This window comes from Acomys minous (assembly GCF_964271855.1).
Source record: "Acomys minous genome assembly, chromosome: 12".
Taxonomy (NCBI): domain Eukaryota; kingdom Metazoa; phylum Chordata; class Mammalia; order Rodentia; family Muridae; genus Acomys; species Acomys minous.
This window is the reverse complement of record NC_140493.1, coordinates 28,361,996-28,384,367: the sequence shown is the minus strand read 5'-3', so window position 1 is coordinate 28,384,367 and position 22,372 is coordinate 28,361,996. Positions and strand designations below refer to the sequence as shown.

The 22,372-nt window shown below is 41.6% G+C and overlaps 1 protein-coding gene across 11 annotated transcripts in view; it reads right to left on the bottom strand.

Annotated features, from left to right (window-relative positions):
- Positions 1-22,372, bottom strand: part of LOC311609705 (nonsense-mediated mRNA decay factor SMG5-like) — a 111,605-nt gene that overhangs the window by 18,679 nt on the left and 70,554 nt on the right. For 6 of the 11 annotated variants that reach the window (XM_084803005.1, XM_084803006.1, XM_084803000.1 and 3 more), the window contains 2 exons: positions 14,329-14,469; positions 11,691-11,842 (listed from right to left, as the gene is read on the bottom strand). The exons of 1 other annotated variant lie outside the window; for it this stretch is intronic. The gene's annotated coding sequence lies outside the window, so the exon portion shown is untranslated. Of the gene's footprint in view, positions 1-4,893; positions 5,369-11,690; positions 11,843-14,328; positions 14,470-22,372 lie in introns of those variants that run through there. 4 more of the 11 variants (XM_084803009.1, XM_084803011.1, XM_084803003.1 and 1 more) reach the window with 3 other exon arrangements.

Below are 22,372 nucleotides of genomic sequence, written 5' to 3'. Positions count from 1 at the left end.
ACAAAAAGATGAGAGAAGCCAGACATCAAGGGATTTACAGTCTAGAGAACTGAGAGTATTATGTCTTATTTCCATATGTTTTCCTAGAGTGGCTATGCAGCAAGCTATGAGAAACAAAGAAACTGAGAGAATGTCTGTAAGACAAGGGCTTTTCATTCAAATAAATTAGCTGTATGCTGTGCCATGTGGAATACAATGGAAGTTCATAGCAGAGATAGTTTTTCCTGAGCTCAGATGCCACTGGATCTTGATGTCGGAAGTAGGAGGCAGGGAGTGAAAGCATGAAATCACTGTGTACAAGCTTAAAGACTTGAGTTCAGTCCTCAGGACCCACTTCTGCAAGTAGTCTTATGATCTTCACGTACTTACTACAGTATGAGCGCACATGCACGCACACACATATATGCACACAGGCATGCATGCATGCATGCAGATGCAGAGGCACACATGCACACATATATACACTTGCATGCACATGCATGCATGCACACAGACATACACTTGCACATGCACACACGCATATGCACACACACGCACATGCACACATGCATGAACTCATGCATACACACACTCACAGATACACAGATGCACACACATGCCCTGCACCCACACACACATGCACACACACACATGCACACACACACACAACGTCCACACACATGCACCTATGCACACACAAATAAAAAGTAAATAACTATAATTATTATAAGCAGAAAAGTGGAAAGACAGAATCCACAAACACAGAATCTCATTGGCAAAGTCAGGGAGGGTGATTGATCAAAAATAGGATGTAAGGGATAAATAAATGAGGCATAAGAAGTACAAATAAACACGATATAAGAGATGAAAGTCTTTACCAAATTCCACTCAAATGTTTGGAGGGGTTTTCCCCCTACCTGTAGGATGTATAAAATGTTCCCTTGAAACCGGGCATGGTAGTGTATGCCTATAGTCCCAGTACTCGGGAGGTAGAGGCAGGCAGATCCCTGTGAGTTCAAAGCCAGACTGGTCTACAAAGTGAGCCCAGGACATCCAAGGCTGTCCTGTCTCAAAAAAACGCTGCCTCAAAAACAACAACAAAAAAAAATACAATAAACACAAACAAAGTGTCCGTTGAATAAAAAACATTCAGGGAAAGGTCTCCATTCTAGGCAATTCTGGAAAAGTATATGAAGACTAGTGTTCTAAGTAACACGTTTGCCAGGGCTGCAATAATTAAGAGGCCCAGACTCAGTGGGTTTAGCAACAGAAGTAAATTCCTCTCACTTCTAGTGATGGCACAGCTGAGAATAGAGGCTGGGATTTCTTCTAGGGCTCTTCTTTTCGTTTCCTTGTGTCCCCTGGGCCATGTTTCCCTGCATCGTCACATAATCTTCCTTCAGGGTCACCTGGCCTCTTTTTAAACATGGGACCTTTGATTATGGATTATGTCTATGATAATCTTTATCAATATTGTTAAAGATTCTGTCTTAAAATGGAGTCACATTCTGAGATAACGCAGGTCAGGGATTCAGCACATGAACTAGAGGAAGGAGACACAATTTAGGAGACACAGACATGTTAACACTGAGCTAAGAGCAGAACACCGTAATCATACAACAAGATAGTATGCAAAAAGGTCATTCAAGAGATTTACAGGTATGAGGTAATTTCACAGATATAATAATGGAAAATTTTAAAGTAAAAATGGCGCATGCAAAGAAAACCCTGCAAAGGTAAAATGCAGTGTTAGAAAAGTATAGCCCTGATTTCTCTGTGTTCTTCACTCTAGTAACTGTAAATGGTCACATGCTAGACTTGGTGGCTATTATGGATATTTACACCAAATTGGAACATCCCATACTGTAGGGGAGAGAAGAGCTCATAAGGCCCAGGAATCTTACAAAACTTTAAAAAGTTAAGGAAGGTCAGAAAATTGCAAGATTTGCAGGGCCTCTCCCCTATCCCCATGCTAAAAGAACAGTAAACAACTTCTGAGGAGAAGAGACCCCCTTCAGTGCAGCTGCCTACAGACTGTGCAATGAGCTTCTCAGGACGAATTCAGGTGATGCAGCCACCCTCAGGACAAAGGAGCCCCAGTAAACTCGCTGGTTCACCAAGCTGGTGAATCGAATTGTTCTTCATCTACCATCAGAGGCCTATCTGGGATGGATGGACATTTCATTCACTTTTCCCCAGGGAAGGTCACAGAGGAAAGCAAGTGTCTTCTCCAAAGAGAGCTCGTATAATTGGTGACCAAGCCCGATCCGCACTCAGTGTTATCTCCACCATCACGCTCTGCACAAAACAATCACCATTTCAGTGATCACGTTTGTTTGTTTCTTTCTTTTAACCTTTACTTTTGTACAAGACTTCGAAATTTGCATCACTTTGAGACAGATAAACTCTATGATTACAGGTAAAAGTCTGAATGTACTGTCTAGACCGGCATAGTATGATTTATATCTTCTAGCCACGTGTGCCTAAATAAATTTAACTTACTAAGTTTTAACCAACCTAAAAAGTCTAGCCCTTCGGTATCACTGGCTGCATTCCAAATACTTGACTGCCTACAGGTGGCTAGAAGCTACCACGGTAGACGGTGTAGCCAGAGAATAGATTGCCATCCTGCAATTCCTCTTGGGCAATCCCAGTCCAGCATATTAGAGAAGACATATATACATTTCTTCTAGAAAGTCTGGTGAAGCTTAGCCGTGAAGCTGTTTTCAAACAACAGGTGATGGCTCGTTTCTACTACAAATGCACATATTCATGGCAAAAAGAAAAAAAAAAGTCTCTCTCAAAAATACTTGTTGTAAATCTCAACTTTGCACTAAACTTTATTCAGATAAGGCTCAAGGTTTGTGGAGAGTCAAAAGGTATAAAGACACATTGCTGATACTAATTAATATGAATTATGTTGAGTAATCTCAAATGATCCAGTTTTAATTATCGATTATCCCCAAAACTCTCCCTTTCTGAAGAAACTCTGAATTTTCTCCCACATCTAAGATACTGTGGACATGCCTGAATATTTCATCTCAGTGTTTAAACATTGATGAGGAATTCGTCTGCCCATATGTAAATCTTAAGACAAGAATTCACAACAGCAAAAAAAAAAAAAGCAGCTTTCCCTAAATTCACAAAGAACTGCATTATAATATGCAAACTACAAAATTGCTCGCCTTTTTATTTTAGCAATGACAAAACTTGATGAGGTTCTGTTTGTAGAGAATAGGTATCCTGAGAGCTTTTAAGGCACACAGGAGCAGAGAGCTCTGAGTGGCATGGGCCTCGAGAACAAGCCCACAATCCCAGGTAGAATACATCTCAGTGGTAACCCCGGAAGCCGCAGAGAGGGTTTTCTAAACTACAGGACTCCATAACTTCTCCTCAAAACTATTAAGTCGGAATATCTGCTGGCAGAATATCGGTCTCCCCATTTTTATAAGTTCCTGGGATTCTTCTTCTCCTACTAAAATTTAAGGCAAACATAAGCTATGAGATAAAATGTAAAGCCCATGTGCTTGGTGTATAGTCTGTAGGGAGCGACTATTAGTCATTCTGGCTAGAACAGTTCCATACAAGGCAAGGAAGAGCATCATTTACAAAACAGATAGCATGAAGTATTTTGTGGCTACTTTCTCTTATTCTGAAAGTGGAATGCTGACAGCATTTTCAATTACAATTAGGACGTCAGAAAGTTCCTCACTCTGAAGAGTTACCTAACCTACACACACAAGTACGTGCTCTTCCTGAACACATAGGATGAAGGAAAACAACTTCTGACAGCAATATTTTAAGTCTTCTGATTTTAGAGCCTGCGCTTTACTATCTTGCATTTTCCCCCACTATAAAAACCAGATGGTACCATAGTTTGAGCAGGACCCCAGGACCCAGATTCGCCCGTCCTAATGTTCTTCTTGTAGGTTTCCAGGACCCTCTGGATCCTTCTATTTCCCCATTCTCTCATGCTTCTTTCATCTATGGCAGCAGCCAAGGAAAATATAGGCAGTAAACTTCGAACCCCTACTCAGACCTAGCCGATGGACAGGACATTCTCCACCGCTGAGTGGAGAGTGAGGTCTGACTTTCATACAAACTCTGGTGCCCCATTTTTGGCCACGTCCCCTTGATGGGGAGGCCTGGTGACACTCAGAGGAAGGATAACATGTCACCAAAAAGAGACTCGATACCCTATGAGCATATACAGGGGGAGGAGGTCCCCCTCAGTCACAGACATAGGGGAGGGGAGTACGGGGGAAGCGAGAAGGAGGGAGGAATGGGAGGATACAAGGGATGGGCTAACAATTGAGATGTAATATGAATAAATTAATAAAATATTAATTTTTTTAAAAACCAGATGGTAAAGAAGTGTGACCTAAAACCATATCTAAGGAATTGAAGCTACAAGTGAAAGGCTAACAATTAGTAAAAGGCATTAGAATTTGAAAACATTAGTCTATTCTTTTCAAAAGGAAAACAAGGTGGACACTCTGGTTCAGTCCTAGAATCCCAGCAGTTCGGAAGCAGAGACAGGAAGATCACCATAAATTCAAGCCCCATTTGGCATATATAGTGATTTCCAGGTCTGCCTATGCTCCACAGTGAGACTCTACCAAAAAAAAAAAAAAAAAAAAAAAAAAAAAAGAGTGACACTTAGGAAGGAGAATAGTAGTAGGAAGTAGCCCATGTACCAAGCGAATCTGTTGGTTTTATTTAATATTTGACAAATTTATTTAATTAATTACATTGATCTTGCCCATTGATTATAATGTGCAGAATGCCCTGGAATTGAGGGGGAAATGACATATACGTCTTTGTACATCATCAAGAGTTTAAAGGAATGTGAACGAAGAGCGACTTCCCATACTGAGCATCTACCGTGTGACCTACTGTGTGCTGGGCACTCACCTGTACCTCTTTTACAGACTTCAAGCACTTCATAAGCCTGGTGAATGCAAAAACTGAGCCTGCCTTGCGCCAACGCCAAGGAGTCAACTCAGAAGCAAACCCCAGAGAATCTCTATTACACCTTGAGATACTGCTGGGTCTGAGTCACCATTTCCTTTCCTCCAGGGAGGGATGGAAAAAGTGCTTAGAAACGAACTACTTTCCAGCCGCTAGATCATTTTACGTGGCAAGTGCCCGCAGTGTTGCTGACACAGCCTGGAGCCCTGTGTGTGATAAAGCAGCGTGTTTTGTTCCCCCGTTTTAGGAAGCAGCAGCCCCTCTCCGTCGGCCCATCGCTGTCTAAGTCAAGTGAACCGATGACAGGTGTAGGCTGTGGGACTCATTCTCCTCTTTTTTAATCCTGGCAAGAGGATCTATCGCCCATCCAAAAAGATATTCAGTCCCTGAAAACACGATTTTAACGCTTCATCAAAGCTCGCGGAAGCCTGAGGATGTTCTGGACGTTAGCCAATTAGGTGCGTCTGCAGGATGTCTGCGCTCCCTTTCAGTCAGCTAGCCTTCACTGTCTAGGTTCTTTCATCTCTTGCTAAACAGGAGCAGATGAGCCTGGGGCAGCAAATAGGATCTAAAAAGAACAGGCTTTGCATCCTCTGAAAGCCAACTGCTTTAACAGACACGGCACATCAGAGAGGCTGTCCCACTCTGGACAGTTTATACTGAATGCTATTAAGCACAGCCCAGCATAAAACAATGGGGATAACCAGAGAAAATTACCCATGAGGGAGAAAATAACATCTTCTTCTTTCTCTTATTCCGTGTCTTTTTTAAGTAGGTTATTTTCTCAAATAATATATCCTGAGTATGGTTTCCTCTCCCTCTACTTCTCCTTCCCACCTCCTCTCCCATCCAGATCCACTCCCTCTGTCTCTCATTAGAAAAAGACTTCTAAAGGATAATAATAAAATATAATAATATAAAAGAAACACTATCACATTGGAGTTGGACAAGACAAACCTTAGAGCACCAAAGACGGCGTAAGAATCAGAGGTCCATTTGTTCACACACTTAGGAATCCCTTAAAATCACTGAGCTGGAACGCATAACATATATGCAGAGGCCCTGGCACAGACCTGTGCAGGCTCTCGGTATGCTGCCTCAGTTTCTGTGAGTTCATCTGAGCCTTGCTCATGTCAATTTAGAGGGCCTTATTTTCTCGGTGTCCTCCTTCCCCTCTGGCTCTTACAATCTTTCTGCCTCCTCTTCCAAGGGGTTTTCTGAGCCCTGAGGGGAGGATTTTTAGCCTGTCCTTTTAATAAGTACAATAACCATTGAGTTACTTTTTTAACATCACCCCCTCTTAGACCATGAAACCCACAAAGATCACAAAAAAAAAATCACATTCATTTCTCATACTTTGGTCGATATCTGGCCTAGCACATGGTAGAAGTTTTTAAAAGTCCAGTGCATAAATGAGAGTGAATCAATGTTCCTGCTCGCTTTCTGTACATCCCGGTTTGGGTTTACTTTGTTTGATTTTCAGAATGTCAGCTTTATCTTTCAGGAACTGTCCCCTATAAACACTTCTAGAGTTTTCTCTCTTCAGTATTATTCTCTGGCTCTCAGAGTTATAAGCTTCCTTTAATGCCTGGCAGAGAAAGCCCTTATATAGCTCCTCACTCACCAGGGAATGAATTCGTCCTTGCATTAATGCACCTATCCAGCCCAGTCTCTGGTCTGACCTTCCTGTCTGTCTTTAGCCAGTATATCCTTCCAGGCACAGAAGCAGACTCTAGATCAGTGAGTCTGTAAATACCCCTGATGTGTCTGATCCCCCGTATTTCCCTTTTCCTCCAGGCCCTTTTCTGCCATCTCATCATTGAAGTGCTGGCTCAGGAATCAGCCCAAACAAAATCTCTCTCCACTCATTAAAAAGACTGCACTTGCAACCTTCTCACGGTGCTCACACCACACACTGCTAAGCTGAATTACCGTCGAAGCCAAAATGGAGATAGACCTTGGAATCATATCCGTAGCACCCCTAAGATAAATTCCCACAGCAGTTTGAACAAGAGTGTCCATCTGGGGTCTCTGAGTATTTAGACACCATTGAGTGGAACAATTTGAACAATTTGAAAAGAATACAAAGATTAGATGTGTGGCCTTGTCGGAGAAGGTGGAGCCCTTTTTTGCGGAAGTGTGTCACTGGGGGTGGGCTTTGAGATTTCTCTCTCTCTCTCTCTCTCTCTCTCTCTCTCTCTCTCTCTCTCTCTTCTCTCCTCTCCTCTTCTCCCCCCATCGCCTGTGGGTCTGGATGTAGAACTCCACTACCTCTCAGCACCATTCCCTCTACGCCTCTTACCAGGCTTTTTGCCATGATGATAATAAATTAAGCCTCTGAAACTGTAAGCAAGCCCCCAGTTAAATGTTTTATTTTATAAGAGTTGCTTTGACCTTGGTGTCTCTTCTTCATAATAGAACAATGACTAAGATACTGTCCTACCATGGCATCACACACATACACACACATACACACACACACACACACACACACACACACACACACACACACTCATACCAACTGTTTTGGATGAAGGGCTAAATAAAAAGAATTTTACAGAAGTTCAAAATACTGCACTTCCTACTTTTCCTGCCATCCTACACTGAGCACAAGACAGGTGTTGCTTTTTAAGCATGCGTTAAAAGTGAAAAAAAGAAAGAAATAGTTGTCCAAGAAGTAGATAAAGAAAAGAGACCACCAAGGCAAATAAACATTGAGGACTGAGGAACAGATGCTAAGACTCAAAACAGATTGAAGAAAAAGATAGTCCATATTATCATCAAAAAAAAATACAATTTTAAGGTGACTGATGGTTTGCAAGGACTTAGTGATTTTTTTTCTCACTTATTCAGTAAGTATTTGTTGTAGGTTACTAGACACACACACACAAAAAAAAATTCTAAGTTCCAGTTTCAGACAGGTCACATTTTTCTCTCGGCACACTACACTAAACAATTAGATGTAAAATACAGTGAAAACCCTTTTTTTTTTTTTTGTAAGCTAATTCTTAAAACTAATAAAAGCACACAATTGTTGAAAGGAATTTTTCCCTAATTTTTTCCAGTCTTAACAAAATCCTCAGCTGTCTGGGCAATTCTTTACTAAAAAAAATTGCTTTAAGGCCAGACATGATGGTGCATGCCATTATTCCCAGCACTTGGGAAGCCGAGAGGCAGGGGGGCTCTCTATGAGTTCAAGGACAGCCTGGCCTATATGGGGAATTCTAAGATATCCAGCTCTACATAATTAAAAAACTTTGCCTCAAAAAAAGAAAGAAAGAAAGAGAAGGGGAGGGAGGGAAGAAAAGGAAGGGAAGGGAAGGGAAGGGAAGGGAAGGGAAGGGAAGGGAAGGGAAGGGAAGGGAGAGAAGTCTTTTAAAATAACCATTTCTGCTTAAGAACAGGTCCATTGAAGTCATATGGATTTGCATCAGACACTACTATTAAATATACACAACAAAATACTATTCACCTATGAGAAACAAGGAAATCTTGAAGTTTGCAGGCAAATGGATGAAACTAAAAAAAAAAAATAATCCTAAATGAGGTAACCCAGACCCAGTGATATATACTCACTTATAAGCGGATATTAGCCCAACATAGATGACCTCTGAGAGACTCCACACAGTGGGCGATCAGGACAGATACTGGGACATGCAGCTAGACTCAGGCTGAAGAACTGTGAATTGTATGAAAGAGTTTGGGGATAGAAAGGGGGAGTTATCAGGAGCTCCACAAGGAAACAATCAAGGCTGGTAGATCTGGACCCAGGGGACCTGAACAAACTGAGGAACCAACAAAGGGCATTGCAAGCAGGGGACCTAGACCCCCATTCAGATATAGCCAACAGACAGCTCATTCTCCATGAGAGGCAAGGGGCACAGGACTACCTCTGACAAGAACTCTGGTGCCTGAGATTTGATCTCTGCCCCTTAAGGGAGAGGTCCTGTGTGAACACAGAGGAAATAATACAGGCTATCCAGATGGGACATGATAAGCTGTGGTCAGACTCTGGGGAAGAAGAACCCCATCTGTCCGAGGTCTAAGGGAGGGGAATATAGCAGAAAAGGGAGAGAGGGTGGGAACAGGAAGATGGGAAGGGGATTATAATCAGGATGTAATGTGAATAAATTATAATAGTAAAAAAATCAGTGTAATTGTTTTTATTTCCTCTGATGAGGGGATGAGGTGAGAGTCATACCCAAGCTTTACAAATACATGACTTGGGCTGAGCCCAGAGTGTTTCTGTCTAACTATCCCTAGGCCTAGGCCTGGAAGCTTCTAGCCTCCATACAATCTACTCTTCTGTAAGACCAGACTTTGAAGGCTTCAACTTCCAGCCTCCGTCTGCTAACCTAAGCCTAGAATGTTTTCAGCCTCTGAGACTTATAGCTGAATAATCTTACACTAATTAGTTCTTTCTGGACTCTGGCTGGTGGGTTTAACTTAGCTGTTATGGATCAAAACTCCTTTCCAAGCTGAATGATTCCAACTGGCTTCTCTTGGCCTTATGCTGAATTACTCTGCTTTGGAAAACTGCCTCTGAACTCCACAAACTGAACTGCATGAACGCAACTGCATTCAAATGAACGGCACTGAACTGTACTGTACTCCTGAACTCTACCGTACTGTCTGTAACGAATTCCCCTGCTTTCTCTTCGCACTGCTCTTAAGTAGCTTTTCTTTCCTGTCCGTTTTCCTGAGAGGTAGGCATATTCTACCTCTGACTCATTCTGTCAAATCTTTTTCTGATTCATCGCTTTGTCTGCCCCTCAATTAGATGTCATTGTTTGGGATTAAAGGTGTGTATTAAATTTCAGCCAGAGTGGCTAATGGTGTCCATTCCAGTCAGAGGAATTAAAGGAGTGCGCTAAGGATATGTTTATAATCCAGCTGGATCACACAGACATAGGCCTTTGGATGTGATCCCTTGCCAGAACAGCCATGTTACTGGATTAAAATTTCTCTGCAATGGATAGGGGAAAGACCACAAGGCCTAAACCCTACACAAAGAACTACAGGCAACTGAGAAAGTCTGAGAGTGGGAAAAAAAATGATCTTCCCCAGGGAAAAGCATACCGATTGGTTATCTGATACCGAGTGATCAGCCCTGAAAACACACAAGGATAACGCATTATACAGCCTGAGCAGGTTATATTTAGGAATATATATAATATATATATATATGCATGTAGCAAAAATTAATTTTAAAAAAGATGTCATGAATTTGAAAGAGAGAAGGAAGGGGTATATGTGAGAGACTGGGGAGGAGGAAAGAAAGGGAGAAAATAATGTCATTATAATATCAGAAGTAAAAGAAATTATGTTTTTAACTAAAAACAAACATTTAGTCCTTCGTTTTCAATTGCAGAGGCAAGTAAGATATTGAGCATGTATATCAGAGATGTCTATGAAGGGAAAATTAGAGCAAGCATGAGCTTATGCAAAATAGCATGGCCATGTTTGAACTCAGCGCACTAGTGCTCTAGAGAGCACACTCACTGCGGTGTGGTCAGTGCTCTTCTTAGATCCACCTGCTCCTACTCATTTTATCTGCCCAGCTAAAAGTGTCTCTGTTTAGCACCAAAGTTTGCAGTAAGTTAACATCCTCAGAGGCCTCCAAATGAAACTGTTTTCATTGGTGAAATATGATAGCAGTCTCTAATTCCATTTTGTTTTAAAGGAGTCTATACTGAATCTCACTACAAGCAAACGGTTCCTTCTGAACTCATTGCCCCATGTATTTGTCTCTGGCTTCATTTCTTGCTGGATGTCTCTGCTGTAGAAAAGGCCTTGTGAGATGACTTTCATGTGTCCAAGTTGGTAGAAAATTGGATTGGTTTTCATGCTGGAAACCAGCTGTGAACCAATAAAAATGGAAATCTACACAGCATAGAGAAAATGGGGACTCCAAAGACAAGGGATAGAAATGAATGTACGGTATTAGGTTTCACGGTTTGCAAGACTAAATACCAAATGTAAAAAGCACAGTGTCAGAAATAAAGACCTTTATCACTGCTCAGCAAGTAGGGGGAATGTCCAATATTGACTCAGAATGTTACAATAAATATAAGACAAATCATATACAAGTTAAAAAAGTGAGTATCTTATTTTTTTTAACTTTTACTTGTAGATCTACTAAAAAGTAAAGTAAGGGTATGTCTTGGGAATAATTAAGGATGCTGCAGTTACAGTCATTGTCAGTAACAGCAGTAGTTCCTATTGAGGAGAAACAGGAACACCAATGGCTTTGCTTGACAACACCTTCGTTTTTAAATGAGCAGGTTTTGTGGACCTTTGTAACTATTCTAAAACCTCTGTGTATATGGATCTTTTTTTAAACTATTGACAGTGTTGCCCAGAATTGTTAGAGATTTAATACTGACCTTGCTGAGTTTCACAAGGCTCTAAAGAGGTGCTTTTTCTGTCTAACTCATTGAGCAAATATTTAAAACCGATTACATGCAGGCATTACACTGGCACACAGTTTCCAGTTCCAAAGTGCTATTGTCACATGTGATAATTACAAAGTGATGAGACAGTGACTGCTCAGATTTGTGCTTCTGTCACTCGAGAAATACCTGGGCCTCACAGCACTTGGACAAAAGCATTGGGATCTTACTTCACCACAGAGACCTGGAAAAGAACCTCTTCCTTATTGTAAAAGCCGAGAAAGCCACGTATTGCCCCCATCCGTTGAATTCCTCCACTGAGACACACACAGAAATTAGGATGCTTACCTTGTTTTTTGGACGAGGTGTGTTTTCCGGTTAAAGTAATTGTTCTGTAGGTGACTGTGGCTGTTGGTGACAGAAGCAAAGCTAGCAATGCTGCAGGCTGCAGGACTGCAGAGAAGCAGGGCCCCCTGAAGACTACATGGGAGTTTACATAGCTAAAGAGAGAAGGGAAAGTATGTTTGATAAAAAAGAACAGCAAGTAAAAAGGGCTCTGAAAAGGTATTTATTTACAAAAAGAATCTGTACTTTTTTAATGAGATACCGACTCGGCCAGGGATCAGGAGACAGGGTTGTAAAAATTTAAGTTAGTGCACTCTGTCTACTCAGTGGCAAGTGGGACTCCTATGTGTCAGAGTAAGGAAATACTAGGGCCTGGAGACATTTCCAAGCTCACACACAAACACAGAGACTTTATTTATGTGGGGAAACCATGTTATCAAGTCTGTTCCACTAGGGTTGAATACCCTACAGGCAAGGGGAAGCATTTCCTTTGAAATAATGAAAATCTGTTCAGTCTCAACATCAACATTTTCTTTCTCTTTCTTTCTATTTCTTTTCTTAGAAATGCTATCCTTGCTGACAAGAGACAAAAAAAAAATACAAACAAGCTTAGTTCTGCGTGATTGATGGAGCCGTGTAGATAGATGGATGTGTGCATATTCATTTATACAATTAATTTATCAAAAAGCATATAATTAATTTTCAAAGCACAACTCTGTGTCAACGATCTGAAAAATGCTGGAGTCAAAATAGACATGGTGAAGCCATTAAGACTTCAATCCATTTTGAGAATTGATTTGTCCTTATTGAAAGTGGCCAATCCTCACAAAGACAATAGTTAAATATATTTGAGATAAAAAGAACTCTAAGCCATGATGAACAAGAAAAACCAAAACCAGACCAAAACCCTACTCAGGTGTGAGTTTATCCTGGAAGAGAGGAATGGCCATTTGGCATCGTTATTCGCAGGTAACTGAATTAGGTAGCCCCATAGTCAGATTAAGATTAACTCCTAGCTGTTTTAAGTGAGTTCAGAGGAAGCATCCCAAATTCTGAGCAATTGGTTTTCTTAAGCCTACCTAACAACAGAATCATCTATAACAGTCTCCCTCGGATTTACTGAGTTCAGCATCTATAGAGCAGTGTGTGTTTTGACCAATTTTCTCTCATAATTGACATGAACAGGAAATTTAGAAGTCAATTTTTTGAAATCCCACTTTCCTAAATATTAACTGCTCCAAGTTCAAACAGTGAAGGAACCCTTACTGTTATTTTATTGTGTGGTAAGTAAGAAAAGTGATAGGCTATGAGACACAATTCTTGTCCTCAATAAGCTCGCAGGAATAAGAAGATGAGAACTTGGGAAACAAGATGAGACACAGTATTGATTTCCTGGTATAAACAAGACATTTGCTGAGTTTGTTTGATGTGAACCATGTCTAGGTAACATAACAATAACCTTGTAAAGCAGATGTTTTGAATTGAGTCTGGTTGCACTAAAGGAGATAAAAGCAATTCATTAAGATGGGATGAATTCTGAGAGGTGACTTCATTAAATAGTCTGGGAAACAGTTCACTCACACCCCCAGTAGCCCAATTGTAAGAAATGTTCTTTCCCAGGACTCTCCCTCCCTGGAGAAGGAGAGAATTTTTAGAATATTATTGCTATTTCATTGAAAAGGAAAGCATTGGCAAAAAACTCACAAAAGGAAAGGGCACTCAAAACTGTAGGAAGATGAGCCAAATCAAGTTTTCTGATTTCTGATTTTATCCCCCAAATGAGTTCTAAGGCCTACTGTTACCCATTTGGAGAGGTTTATGAGTCTCTCATTTGCCACAAGAGACAACTGAAGGACCTTTATGTTGTTGGGTATCCACCAGCAAAGACTGCTCAGACATCAGTTTAAGTCAATAGAAAGTCTTTAATAACCATCCAGGATCCCAGAATAACCTTTCTCAGGGTGAGGTTTTAAGCACACAATCTATAGCCTCGGTTGAAGAACTTCAGTTAACAAGAACAGGTAGCCAGAAACAGAACAACAGAAGCCAAAAGGGAAGGTTAGTGCATTCAGAGACTTTCCTATAACTATGCACTTTGATAGGCTAGTTCTGTGCATTCAGGTTTCGGCAGATGGCGTTGTCACGTGCTGAGTTTTACAGCTTAAGTGGCATTTCCATCATGGAGTAAATTATGCTACAGTCTGGGGACCCTGTTTTTTTTTTAACTTTATTAATTTATTCTTGTTACATCTCAATGGTTATCCGATCCCTTGTATTCTCCCATTCTTCCCTCCCTCCCATTTCCCCCTTATTCCCCTCCCCTATGACCGTTCCTGAGGGGGATTACCTCCCCCTGTAAATGTTCATAGGGTATCAAGTCTCTTCTTGGTAACCTGCTGTCCTTCCCCTGAGTGCCACCAGGTCTCCCCCTCCAGGGGACATGGTCAAAGTTGAGGCACCAGAGTATGTGAGAAAGTAATATCCCACTCTCCACTCTACCGTGGAGAGTGTTCTGTCCATTGTCTAGATCTGGGTAGGGGTTTAAGGTTTACTGCCTGTATTGTCACCTTCCATTGTCCTTCTATATCACCACATGCTTACACTGGCTACCGACATGAGTTACCAGTGCCATCACACTTACCTGTACTATAGTACATGTGTGTTCCATAAAACTGCGCCCACTGTACCAAAACCTTCTCAAAGAAAATAACTTGTAGGGGAGCGGTGTCCAAAAGTAGAATATACTTCAACTCTCTGCCTTCAGCTCCCTATAAGCATATCCCTGAAAGCACAGCCAGCAAAGTGTTTAGTTGACCAAGTCAGGTCTTTCCTTTTCTCTGCTCAAAAACATTTAAGTCTCTCATTTCATTCAAGTTTTGAGACAGCACAGGAGGTCCAAATAATCTGTTCACTCGTTAGTCACCATCCCACAACGACACCTCTTCAGCCTGCTGTTGCTATCTTTTCTCCTGCCGTAGCCTGACTACTTTAATATAACAAGCAGGCTTGCAAGTCAGGTCCTTAGCAGGATTCTTTCATGCTGCACGGTGCTTTCTCTGGATCTAACTATAGCTCTCTCTCTCTCTCTCTCTCTCTCTCTCTCTCTCTCTCTCTCTCTCTCTCTCACACACTCTCTCCCTCCCTCCCCATCCCTCCCTCCCTCTCCCTCCCTCCCTCCCTCTCTCTTCTTCCCTCCCTCCCTCCCTCTCCCTCCCTCCCTCTCCCTCCCTCCCTCCCTCTCCCTCCCTCCCTCCCTCCCTCCCTCCCTCCCTCTCTCTTCTTCCCTCCCTCCCTCCCTCCCTCCCTCCCTCTCCTTCCCTCCCTCCATTCCTTTATTCCTAGCAGCATCTCATGAGGACTTCTCAGTGGGATCTTCTTTATCCACATCACCTAAAATTACAGCCTTTCCCACCACTTCCTCTTCTCCTCTCTGTTCTTTCTCTTCTGTAGCGAGTTACTGTCTGGCCACCTCAGCCTGCGCATCTGCAATCTCGGCCCATCCATACAAACCTCCCCTAAACAATGTCAGCTCCCGACACCCTCCTCTTTCTGAAATCTCCCAGGTTGGACTGTGCACCTATGATTTGTACTGATGCTTGCTTACTGTACGTGACAATATTTTTAACCTATTATACTTTTGTTTTTCTTTTTGTTGTTGTTGTTTCCTTGCCAATAAATCTATATATTCCTGGAACAAGAATTGTTTGTTATTGTTTTTGTCAGCTGGTTTTTTTTTAAGCAGTGTCTCACTGTTAGCCCTGGTTAGCCTAAAATTCTCTCAGTTGACTGGGCTGGCCTTGAAGTCATTGAGAGCTGTCAGTTTCTGCCTGGGATTAAAAATATACACAAACACATCTGGTCCAAAGCAATAATCCTTTTGTGTAGTCTCTCATAGTTCTAACGACAAAGCATGTTTTGATTTCAATAAGTTTTTTAAGGAGTGAACAATAGTAGTAATTACCACTAAGAATGATTGACAGGTGCCAGGGCAAGGAGCCTACAGATAGCATGATATCTGAAAATAAGATTCAGGTAGCTCACACATGATCAAAGATGCCTAAGATGGAGAATAAGAATAAAGCAGCGCCTATTAAACTCCACAATTCACAATCTATTCCTCTATCACTGTCCCAAATTAATTACTTCTGTTTGTTAAGTACCGACTGTGGGCCTGGGTATAGCAAGCACTTCACGGGTTAGTTCACACTCAGAAAAACACTGTTGAAAAGTAGCATCAATTTTGCTTCATGAATGAGAAGAACACAGCTTTGGGGGTTCTACCACCTGACTAATGACTCGCACTCGGCAGTGGAAGCAGTGACGGCTCAGCTACCCAATTGCACTCACTGCGCATGCGCTGTCTGGCAGACCAGCGCCCTGTTTAAACGACTAGGCTCTGAGGTCTCTTTGCTTTATCATATCTGGGTTATAAAGTCCTTATTCAGTGAGCTTATAATCACAAAAGCTGCGCCATTTGGAGTCAGCACCTCCCTTTTAGCCTATTTTCATGGACTGGTACTAAATTGCAGGAGAAAACAATTGACAGGTGATGACAACGGAATCCCCTTTGGCTTTGACAGGATTCATTTTCTACCAGCGTTTGCACACTTGGGTGTGAGAGAGACAGAGTCTGTGAAAACCAGGAAGAACGCTAAAGAGGTGACTCTTCCTCTATAGATTTTTTTAAAAGATGGCCGTTGGACAGTACAAAGCTTGCTCAAAGAGTGCTCCCAAGTGGCATGAGTAACCAACCTCACTGAAGCTTTCTAAAGCCTGCTTTCCAAAAATTGTTAAGCCATCTTTTAAATGCCATAAATAGTTTTTTAAAAATTATAAGTATGCATGCATGAATATTTATTCTTTGAAGATGCCGCACGAACATGATCAGGTCCACTCCTCACACCCTCCGCGAAGTCCCACCACTACTCTACGTCACGCCTCCCTCCCAACCTCATGTCTCCTTTTTATAATTTTCATTTACTTATTATTTTGACCCACTATGTCCAATTATTGCTGCCCATATGTGCAGGGTGTGGAATCATCCACTGAGGGATGGAGATCCTACCAATGGCCACACTCCAAAAGAAAAGAAACCATCTTCACAGCTGTGCGCTCACAATTAACTCTCCTCAGCGCTTTGAACTGTAATGCAACTCTGCATCAATCACTACCCATTGCAGTAAGAAGCTTCTCTGACCAAGGACGGACAAGCAAAAATCTATGAGTATAAGCATAAATATTTAGAAGGCAGTATGACAACAAAACTACTTAGAAAAACATCAATAGTTTCTTCCTGAGAGCCCTTGAGTCCCCTAGCCGTGGATTTGACAATGTTTAAAGCACATAGGTTCCTTTCTGTGGAGCAGGTCTCAAATCAGTTCAAAAGAGCAGTTACTCCTATAAGCAGTCTGGTCACTATTACACCAGTAGGTACATATTACCTGGCGAGTTAGTATTGTTGACATCAGAGTCCATACATGAGTGGGACCAACTGAGGTCTTTTGTCCTCTAGAAGCCAGAATAGAACACTCTGACCTCTGAACGTTAACTAGTAAGGAGAGTTTCTTGGTCAGTTCAAGACTGATTGTGAGCTGCAACTAACTAAAGTGTGTGGTGTCTTCAGCAATAAGTCTTATTAGATAGCTATAGTGGACGACCAACAGCAATAGCCATAGCTTGAAATGTTTTGGGTGTTTCTTGGCATTTTTAATTCACAGGGCGCGAACGTGTACCAGACAATGAAGGTTTTGCTTAAGAGACCATATCTTCTAGAACCAGACTTGTTATTTGTTCACTAATGTAGAGTACTCCTTTTTAAACCTCCTTTTATCATGTATGTATACTTTTTTATTATTTTTTATTTTCTTTTTCATTCCCTTTACATCCTGGCCATAGCCCTATCCCTCCTCTCCTCGCACTCCACACTCTCTCCCTCTCCCCACTCTCGCCTCCCCTATTTCTCAGGAAAGGGGAGCCCCCTTCCCATCTCCCCACAGCTCATCAAGTCACAGTAAGACTGCGTGTGTCCTCTTCTCCTGTGGCCTACCAAGGCAGTCCCACCATGGGGGACTGATCAAAAAGCTGGCATCAGAGTCCATATTAGAGAGAGAGCACCCACTCTACTTACTAGAGGACCCATATAAACCCTGAGCTGCCCATTGGCTACATCTGTGTAGAGGGGCCTACACAGGTCCAGCCCATGCATGGTCCTTGGTGGTACCTCAGTCTTAGAAAGCCCCTCTGGGCCCTTGGTTCTGTGGGTCTACTTGTGGAGCTCCTGTCTCTTCAGGTCCTTTTCTGTACACCCCATTACCACTTCTTCATAAGACTCCCTACACATCATCCAATGCTTGGCTGCAAGTCTCAGCATCTGTTTTGAACCGCTGCTGGGTCAGCCTCTCAGAGGACAAATCTGCTAGGTTATTCTCTGCAAGCATAGCAGAGTATCATTAATAGTGTCAGGGGTTGGACCTCTCCCATGGGGTAGGTCTTGGGTTGGTCCAGGTATTGGTTGGACATCCCATCCATCTCTGCTCTGTCTGCTCTATCTTGATCCTTGCATGTCTTGTAGACAGGGTATATTTTGGGTCCAAGTTTTTGTGGGTGGGTTGCTATTAGCTTGCCTCTACTAGGAGTCTTGTCTAGTTAGATGGTGTCTTCTTCAAACACTATGGCCCTTGCCACAGAGTCTATGCCAGAGTCCCCCTCATATACTCCCAGGAGCCGGCCCTGACTTAGGCCTCCAGCTTGTCACAGGCATGCCCTAGCTCACAGTTTCACTTCTCTGCAGGCTTTCTGTCCTCCAAACCCTTCTCTCAGCAGGTCAGATATCCATCCCATTTCTCCCTGCAGTCCCTCTCCTACATCATTCCCCCTCTTCAACCTGTGCCTCTCCCTTTTCTATTTCTCTTTACGAGTGATACTTGACATCCTCCCTTGGAACCTCTTTGTTATTTCTCTTCATTGGGTTTAATGCATTGAAGTATGTTTCTCCTGTATTGTATGGCTAAAGTCCACTTATAAGTGAGTGCATACCATATGTGTCTTTCTGTATCTGGGTTACCTCACCCAGAATGATCTTATCTAGTTCCATACATTTCCATGAAAATTTCATGATGTCTTTGTTTTTAATAGCTGAGTAGTATTCCATTGTGTAAATGTATCACAGTTTCTTTATCCATTCTCTGATTAAGGGACGTCTAGGTTGTTTCCAGACTCTGGCTATTGTGAATAAAACTTCTATGATCATAGCTAAACAAGTGTTTTGTGTGTGTGTGTGTGTGTGTGTGTGTGTGTGTGTGTGTGTGTAATAACATACATGTATATGTAAAAATTAAAAATGTTTAATTAATTAAAAAGGAATAAAGAAATCATCCATTTCCTTTAGATTTTCCAATTTTGTATAATACAAGCTTTTGAAGTAAGGCCTAGGGAGTTTTTGGATTTCCTCCATGTCTGTTGTAATATCCCTCTTTTCATTTCTAATTTTATTGACTTAGATATGCTCCCTCTGACTTTTAGTTAGTTTGGCTAATGGTTTGTCTGTTTTGTTGATTTTCTTAAAGAACCAGCTCTTGGTTTTGTTGATTCTATGTATTCTTCTCTTTGTTTCTAATTTATTGATTTCAGCGATGAGTTTGATTATTTCCTGCCATTTACTCCTCTTTGGCATGCTTGCTTCTTTTTGTTCTAGAGCTTTCACATGCAATGTTCAGTTGCTAGTATGGATCTCTCCAACTTCTTTATGAAGGCTCTAAGTGCTCTTAGCACTGCTTTTATTGTGTCCCATAAGTTTGGGTATGTTATGCCTTCCCCTTCATTTAATTCTTGTTTTCTCCATCTATGAAAGTTTTGCTGAGTATTGTAGTCTGGGTTGGCATCTGTGGTCTCTTAGTGTCTGGCTTTCATAGCTCTATTAAGAAGTCAATGTAATTCTGGTAGGTTTGCCCTTATATGTGACTTGGCCATTTTCTCTTGCAGGTTTTACTATTCTTCCTTTGTATTGTACACTTAATGTTTTGATTATTATTGGTGGGAGGATTTTCTTTTCTGGTCCAATCTATTTGGTGTTCTGTAAGCTTCTTATATGTTTATGTGCATCTCTTTCCTTAGGTTGGGGAAGTTTTCTTCTATGATTTTATTGAAAATGTTTTCTGGGCCATGGAGCTTAGAGTCTTCTCCTTCTTCTATTCCTATTATTCTTAACTTTGGTCTTTTCATAGTGTCCCAGCCCTCTTGGATGTTTTGTTTCAGGAACTTTTTAGATTTAACATAATTTCTTTGACTGATGTATTTATTTCTTCAATCATATCTTCTACCCCTAATGGTCTCTCTTCCATCTCTTGCACTCTGTTGGTGATGCTTGTGTCTACAGTCCCTGTTCTCTCCCCTAAGTTTTCCATTCCCAGAATTGCCTCAGATTGTGTTTTCTTTGTTGCTTCTATTTCCATTTTTAGGTCTTGAGCAGTTTTATTCATTTGCTTCTACTGTTTGAATGTATTTCCTGCATTTCTTTAAGGGATTTATCCAATTCCTTCATCTGTTTGAATGCATTTTCCTTTATTTCTTTGAGGTATTTATCTTCCTCCTTTAAGGCCTCTATCATTTTCTTGAGCTTCACATGTGATGGTATCTTCAGGGCTTGCTGTGGTAGGATAGCTGGTTTCAGGCGGTGTCAAATTGCCCTGGTTTTTGGTACCTGTGTTCTTATGCTGACCTCTAGCCATCTGGTGTTAGCAGGCCTTGGTCCCTCTGCTGGCCTTGTCCCAGGTGGGTCTGGCAGATCAGGAGTCAGCGGGGGAGAGTGCTCTAAGCTAAATGTTGCTTGGCCCAACACAGGCCTTCTCAGGATGGAGGACAAAGGGGGTTATGTCCTGAGTATAGCTCACCTCTGCTGGCTCTGTTGGCTCTTTGCTGTATGTGTCCCAGGTGGGTCAGGCAGATGAGATCAGCACCAGGGAGGGCTCTAAGCTGAATGTTGCTCACCTGACAAGAGCCTCCTCAGGATGGAAGATGGTGAGAAAGGTATGTATACATTTTAACTAGCTTACAATTAGTAAAGTTTCATAAGGCCTCTTTATTTAGCCTCATTGTTGGTGCTTTTGTGTGCCTGGGAGAATCAGGGGACAAAATTCAAATTCTACACTTAAGAATCCAGAACCCAGGCTTCCTTCAAAAGAAGACTACTTTGGAAATAGAATAAACAGACTAATAATAAAGGTGGATTTGCTGTGGAGACTGATGACTCCAGGGAGAATCAGGAGCCTGGGTCACGCTCCCCAGCACAGTTCTGGATTTCATGGCTGCCTTGACTCCCCTGTGCAATAAATTAGCAAAGCCAGCAGCTCCTTCTCCACCAGGAACACTTTCATCCTGCTGAGCTTTGCTTTCGCATTTGCGTTGTTTGTCTAGGTGTTTGGGTGGGTGGGTTTTGCTTTGCTTTGCTGTGCTTTGTTTCAAGGAAAAACTTCAACTCAGCACTTTGATCCTTACCAAGCCAGTGTTTTGATACTACCAGAGAGACAGAATATGTTTTATCCCTGTAGTCACAGCCCTTAGGTTTCTAGCATGTTCTGTGGGCACCTTCCCACCACCACTCGGCCCCAGCCAACCTCAACCTGCCAGCGTGTAAGAGCCCTAGACTGAAAGCGTAAGTCTTTCTGAGCCCTCGCCGTCTTCTGAAGCTTCATTCCCCCCCTCCTCCAGTATAAAACAGTCATGAGAATCCTCCTTAATTTGAGAAAATGCTTTGTGCATTTTTTTTAGCATCTATATTTCAACTTTTTGTGACCAATTTTTACATCTAATTCTACAGAAGCAGGTAAGGCTTTTCAAAATTACATCTGTAATCACAAGGGAAAAAAATTGGGGAGGATGCATAGAGGGGAAGAGTGAGGAAATGAGCCGATAATAAGTGGAGAAGGGAGGGGGAAGGAGGGGAGAAATAAAAACCAGGGAGGGCTTTGGTTTTCCTTTCCTGCTGCTGGAGGCCAGTTGATTTTTGTTGTTCTCTCCTGCCATCTAGTGGTTGCTGCGGAGTAATGCCTAAATCACAAACCTTTTTCGTTATTATCATTTGAGAATTTCAGATATGTACATACTCACCTATCTCTCCCCTCTCCTATACTCCTGAGACCCTCTGTTCACACCACTCATAACTGGTTTCTCTTCTAGCTTTGTTTTTTTTATGGTTTTTAAAACACACTAAGTTTAGTTGGTGTTATCCAGTGTTTATCTTTGCAACAAGTCCTGTGCCATTCTGTTGGTGACTGCTCCATGTTTGTCCTTGTCAACAGGAAGCCATATCTTAAAAAATAAAGATGAATTTGGAAAAATCACGGATTTCTCTGATCTGGCATCATTCAGTGGCCAAGTTCTCTCTCAAAAAAAAATGTCGTATTTTGAAATTCTAGTCGGTTCACTAATATCTTTTTTAAGTATTGAATAATATTTATAACTGCTTGTTGAAGGTATTCTCAAACAAAACAGTTGAATAAAACAATAAAATAATTGTAGCTTCTGAGTCAAGAGACTACAAATCAAAAACATGCCCTACCCCTTTAAAAAGTTATATAGACAGAAACACACATATTTTATATGATCGCTTATACTACATTTCAAAGTTTCTTTTAAAATAACTTATTTTAAAATTGACAAAATTGGGAAATTTTGTAGAGGAGGCTACA